We start from the raw sequence: 6,651 nt of genomic DNA, 5'->3' as shown, positions 1-6,651 counted from the left end.
CAAGAAATTACCACGTTAATCAGTAATTAGGAGCCGTTAATCTGGTGGGACCGAGTTATTACGTTGTAGATCAACCCATGTATCTAATCCTTAACTTTTTTTTTCCTTAATTCGGCCAAAAAATTGCAATCGCTTAAAAAAGAGTCGTATACCGGTTCTAAAAACAGAACCCTAAGTAGATACGATCCAAACTCCCATCTCAGAAAAATTGTTGGCCAACACAACATAAAAGGTTAGATATTGCATACTGCTAAAAAAAGATTTGATGGTGCACGCTCCTTTTTTTCTTGGATGTTGCAATCCCTAACGTGAGAAACATGGTTCCTTCCTCTAATAAAACAGACCTCCATCCTAGATCTAGCCGGTGCTTTTCTCCTCCCTTTCGTACACGACCCTTCCATGGCGCTCTCAAGCTAGGCGGCCGCTGCTCTCCTCTGCGCGACGCTTCTGTTCGGACTCTCCGCTGCTATCCTTGAGGTGTGTTTTTCTTCCGATCTCTACTCCCATCTCCACAATTCCTATTGTCTACGTATTCTCTTTTCTTTCTCTCTCGATGTCAGGTCATTGCCATCCTCTCAGATTTGTACAAAAAGCTCTGAGCTCATGTTGCTGCCGCCACACGAAGTGCATCATACCTCCTATCTTCTCTCCCATGTTCTCAGGGAGGCGCGCGTGCGTGCGCATCTCGCTGGATTTGCTACATGCTAGGTTCCTGCAGGAGCGCATTGAGAATGAGAGTAATCATTGATGCCATCATAGATGGAAGGGGACGGCCAGGCTAAAGGTAATCATGACAAGAAAAAGTTCATCGTGGCTAGACGTCCACCATACATGTTCCTCCCAAGCGGCATGACCTAGAACTTGCCACCGACTTCAATTAGGACGTGCTGATCACCAGCTATCCTCTGAGCGCAAAGGGGTCAGCATAAATACCATGCAGCTTTCTCCCAATTCTTCCCACCCCCTTCTGAATCCTGCAAGTTTCTCTCTATTTGTCGAGGAATTGTGAATTTTGGTTTCTCACCTAAATCCTGGGAGTTGCTCTATGTGTTCAAGAAATTGTGAAGTTTGGCTTCTGACCTAAATCCAGGGAGTTGCCCTCTATGTGAGGCTTTTGATAGTTGCGCATATAGAATAAACATCATCTCTTGATTTAGAGGTGATCGAATTTATGGGTTTGCTTATCAGTTGGTGCACTCATATAGTTAATATGATAAATGTATGTTTCGATAAAATTTCAGAATTGATACCCACACGACAAGCTATCTGTTCTATTGCAGAAGCAAGGAAAATTAGAACGCCAAGTTTCATCATCTTAATGTGTTTATGTTTCTCTTTGTATTTTGTAGCAAGTGGTAACTGTTACTGTTGCTTTTATCCCAACAGGCATGATCAATGATTGATGCTTCGTTTCTCAAGTAAACCAAACTGTTGTATTACATGGATTATCCTAATTAACTAGAGAGGGTTTTGTCATCTTCATGTCTTTCTCTCTCTCCTTATACCATGCAGCAAGTGCTAATTCTACTCACAAATAAACTCAACTATGTACTGATTTGATTCCACATATATTATGATGTCATGGCTTTTAGGATTTTTTTCTGGATCTACCAGCTCAGATTTAGGAGCTACCTACTATGTGAGGCGAATATCAAAATGATCTACAAAGAAACTGACTCCAAAAGTAGTTTACCACATCGAATTGCTAGGTAAAGCAAGAGAAACTAGCAGGTACGTGATGTTAACTTTTCTTTCTATTGTGTCGGTTTTGGTTCAGATTAAAAATCCTTGCATGATGTACAATTTTCAATGGAATGGTGCGTTCCTCAAAATTATATTTTTGTTTTACGATGCAGGATTCAGCAGAACCACACCTAGATTTGGAGTGGTTCATGGCCGTAAAACATGGCTAACCTGTTATATGGCGTTCTTAATCCGAGTGTCCATCCGTTATGGCACTATTAGTTATTTATATGCAGTATCACTTCTTGATATGCTTCTGTTATAATTGTAATACTTAGCAATGTCGTGTCGCTACCTATAACGGCTGAGGACTCTTGGCGTGTTTTACCGTAGCATCACCTAGCGTTTGGAGGGAAATGCCGAACAAGCTCACGAGTGATATTGACTCTGTTTCAATTATCTTATGTTGAAAATTTTGTAGCTTTGAAGTACCTATAGCCCTGTGTTCGTTAGTGTTTTCTTCTTCTGAAAACCAGTCTAATTGTAACTCTGGTAATACTGATACGGTAACTCTGTATTGCCATCTTTCATATTTTATATATTTGTTATCAAACGAATTTACGTCTCATGGTCTTCCCTCTTCCCTCTGCATGCAGCTAACTTGGTATCTCTTTGCTGTAATATGTCACAGATTGAGCTGCAGTCTGAACTTTAAAAGATGGCATGCTATCTAGGGTTTGCTATAATAGTAGGATACTACGATTTATATTGTACTTGGTTGTATCCCTGTTGTATTATTTTTAGGCTTTCTCTAGGCTTTGTTGTTGGCTGGGGATCATGATCATAGAGTCGACTGTACCATAGGTATTGATTCAGTGTCCTTATATTTGCAAGTAGTAGTTACTCAACCATCAACTTATGTTTTTTCCACTGTTTTGCTATGATACATTAGAGCCCTCAACGTTTGTATTCTGCATACAGTGTGGGGCTGGATTTGGAGAACACCATCGAGAAACATGACACTCCAACTGTCCAACATAAAACATCTTCTACCATTAAGGTTTTTCTTATTAGTGTATTTTTAGTTTTTTTTTACTTATGATTATGCACACATGCCATGTTTGGAGATAGTTATATTATATACATATGAAAAAGAGTCCATCATGGGTGATCCGAGGAGTACCATAAATAGCCTTTTAATTCGTATAGAATTGACTCCCATGCATTCAATCTGATATTCTAAAAGGTACATTTAACAACATATTTGTTCAAATATTCTGCACATTTGGCTCAAGTATCAAATTTGAATGTTGAATTTGTCTTCTTAATATTTTGACCTATTTTGCAATCTTATATCTAATTGGAGGCACCAACGAAGCCTCCACGTTAATCCACAAAATCAAAATTAATTAAGCTGTTAGATCTGAAATTTACGGTTAGGATTAACCAAAAGATCAATTTTGATTGAACATGACACAGATCATATACACGCAAAGTCCTGAAGATAAAAAAAGGCCAAAGGAGCCGTTTAAGACATGGACTTCCACTTCAAATAGTATACCCCTAGATGTCCTAATTGAATATAATTTTCTGTAGGCCCTACCTAGGTATAATGGTTAATTTAAGCTCTCTCTTTTGTGGGCACGTACATATCCCATCGGTCATATCATGGGCATGCATGTAGAGATTATACAGCCAGGTGATAGTAGCAAGAAGCGGATGGTGCTAATCCGGAAAGTAATGTCTTAATATATTGTTTGATTGATTTCTTTGCAGTGTACATGCATGTTCCGATCAACCGAGCCAGCCGTCAACATATGTATCTCGCCGGATGAGCTAGCATGCTACTTCCTGCTCGATCGCGTCGGGAGGAAATTGTCGTTAATAGGTTGACATTGTAGGTAATTAGGAAGCAGCCTGAAGAAATTGATGTTTGTTACCCATACATGTCGTATGTATGTACTAACTAGCGGCATCTCTTCAGAATCGATCAACCGGATAACGCTCTAACTAGCACAACTATCCAGAATAGATATGCTTGGGAAGTCGGCTTTGCTATGTGTATGTGAGACTCTTTTATTCATCGCATGCTAAAACAAATATTTATGTGTCGATCTGAAATAGCAAACGCTATGCATGCATTGATCTTTCAGTGTAAAATACAAATAAAATGGTAGTTTAACATTAAAGTAAATCCCTTTCTGACAAAGTTTAAAGTTAGCAAGTACTGATCTACATATACAAATTTTCTGAAACTTTAAGCTGCACTATTTTCTCTTATTTTTCATCCGAGCTCAAAGGAGTCATTCAAGGCTTTCCACATAGTTTCTGAATTCGGCAAGCACAAAAGATGAATCACGCTATTAATAAAGGAAAAAATTCGTGATTTTTTGCTGGAAAATATTTGTCCTTTTTAGACTAGCTAAGACATGTATGTTTCATACTAATGAGGGCTTGCCAAAACTTCAATAGTAAATATATAGATGAACATATTGGTTAATTAAGGAGGCACAAACATGTCGATGAAATATTTCTGATAAAAAACAAACTTCTTTCGACGTGCATTTGATATTTTGTCTTCCATAAAAAAACTTAAATCCTTATAAACTGCAAGCATTTTGCTCCATGCTTCAATCAAATAATAGAAAAATTGTAAAACAAAAATGCAATATTATTGTAATATAATGATTAAAATATACATATATGTAAATTATATTATAACAAATTCACTGCAAAATATCCTTTTTCACACGGTGACTAATATGCATTTCTGTTGCATTTTCTAAGTTGCAATGATTTCTATGGGATTATAAAATACTATTTTTAAATTTCTTTCTAAGACGCACTGCGTGCAACAAATGTTAACACATGTAGAAATATATACATCTATCTCAAAATAGGCTAGCACGGGCAGATGCACGGGTTGTCGACTAGTCTTAAATCTAATCCGTTTTTGAAACACCACGCAGACTTGCCTCGGTACACCACTTCGTCATCAAGTGGTTACCAACTAATTATGTCCCTCGGGCATAAGTGGCACCCGATGGTTTTTTTGAAAAGCCTTTGAAAACAACTTGGTTTCCTTCACCATGCATATACCCATCCCATTTGCGTAGCAGCTTCTTAGCATCCTAAGTACACCCACTCGCATAACCCTCATAGAAGGGTAGGGGTGTGCACAATGCAATTATCAACAAGGAGGAAACGAAGGCAACCCACCGAAGTGGCTACCATCTCATCATGATTCCGATGCAACAATAATGAAGTTCTATATGACATGCGTAAAAAGGGGTTTCATAGACATGGTCAAAGAGGTGCTTGCCTGGCTCAGCAAAATCTTCTAGGTCTTCAAAGTCTTCTGGTCCAACTCCTTCGTCAGCAACGCAATCTATCATCGCAAAATAATAACGAGAAAAATAAGGCAATAATAAATCAAAAAAAAAACTAAAGTGCTTAGAAAAATGTCAACTCATTTTTTATAAAATACTAGGGTGAAAACTAATAAGGGGAAAATTCCTTGTTTGGGACTTGGAGTAGCAGAATAGACGAAATGGATTTTCAGAGGGGTTTAAATATATTCAAATTTGAATTTGAATATGAACAGTACATAAAAGTTGGTTGGACATCAATGAAAGCTATACCATTAAATAGGTGGGATTTTTACAATACTTTAGGAACTGGAATTATTGCATTCGGATTAATATTTAATCCTGCGGAATTTTTACAAGTTTGACAGAAAATAAAAAGGAGAAGGGGCATTGTGCCTGCTGGGCCAAAACAGCCGCAGCGCAGCAGGCCCAGCCAGAGAGGCGGCCCAGCGCAGTGGTGCACGCGCGCGCCAGGTTTAAACCTAAGGAGCGAGGCCCAGGCGTCAGCGAGCGAGAGAGGACGATGGAGAGGAGAGGCTGACAGGCGGGGCCCGCCTGTCATCCCTAACCCCACGACAGAGGGCGGACGAGCTCACCGGCGACATTTCCGGGCACGGTGGGGTGAGATGATGGCACGGCTGGACTCAGCATCCAGTCGCCATTCGGGTGGAGGTGGTCGACATCGCCGGAGCTGCCTAGTTCGCCGACGACGAGGAGGCAGGGCAGCGACGCATCAGGATGTGGTCGCACCGGCCGTCTCCAGCTGAAAACAACGCGTAAAGGAGAGGGAAAGGGGTCAGCGAGGTGAGGCGGCTCCAGATCGGGAAATAACAGGGGTGGAGGAGGTCTGTACCGCGAGATCGACAGCGACCCGAGGCGGCGGAGCTCGAGCTCGATCTCGAGCTCGGGCTCTCCTGGAGATGAACTGGGGTGCAGGGGGTTGCTTTGGAGCTGCAGGGGGTGAGTGGTGAGGAGAGGAGGGTTCGAGGAGGCCTTATATAGGCGGGCGATGTTCCACCGTGGACCAATGCGCCGGCGAGGTCGTTGCCGTCCCTACGGGTGACGGAGGCTCGCAACAATGTGTTGGGGGTGCTTGTGGGGTTGGTCTATGGCGAGGGGAGTGAAGAGAGAGAAAGCAGGGGGAGGGCAGAGGCGCCGCGCGTGTGAGAGCGCTCACTGGAGCTCTCGGGCGGCCGATGCGCATGCGAGCAGGGGCAGGAGAGAGAGAGAGAGAGAGAGAGAGGAAGGAGGGGGCCGACCAGGTTTCGTGTCTCGGACGCCGAGGCACATCGTCGGGCGTGCTGGGGAGGCCCGAGGTGGCCGGAGGTGCTTGGCAGGGGGCGGCTACAGTGCCTGGAGGCACTGTAGCGCGCTCCAAAGCGCCCAAATGGATTGGCATGCCATTTTCTAAGCAGGGTGGGCGCGGCCAAAGGTGTCTAGTAGCTCTAGGGGGAAGTAAAGAAGTGGGATATGGCCTTGGATGCCCTGGGGAGCCACTGGAGTGAGGAGGGAGGTTGAGGGAGAGAGAGAACTTGTTGTCCAGGGAGGTAAATTAGGGTGTTTCACCCCTTTAGTAATTGATCAATGGCCAGGGGAAAGT

At 42.4% G+C, this 6,651-nt stretch overlaps 1 long non-coding RNA gene across 2 annotated transcripts; it reads left to right on the top strand.

The window, feature by feature from the left end:
• The first annotated feature begins 327 nt into the window (after positions 1 to 327).
• LOC123061157 (uncharacterized) lies at positions 328 to 3,752 on the top strand. Of its 2 annotated transcripts, XR_006428577.1 has the most exons (4): positions 328 to 1,731; positions 1,857 to 2,547; positions 2,665 to 2,743; positions 3,460 to 3,752. It is a non-coding gene; the product is annotated as an uncharacterized lncRNA (long non-coding RNA). The 2 variants fall into 2 exon arrangements; XR_006428576.1 differs by having other exon boundaries at positions 1,857 to 2,743.
• Positions 3,753 to 6,651: the final 2,899 nt, after the last annotated feature.

This window comes from Triticum aestivum, chromosome 3A (genome assembly GCF_018294505.1).
Source record: "Triticum aestivum cultivar Chinese Spring chromosome 3A, IWGSC CS RefSeq v2.1, whole genome shotgun sequence".
NCBI lineage: Eukaryota > Viridiplantae > Streptophyta > Magnoliopsida > Poales > Poaceae > Triticum > Triticum aestivum.
The sequence above is the reverse complement of the archived record's forward strand: the minus strand, read 5'-3'. Positions and strand labels throughout refer to the sequence as shown.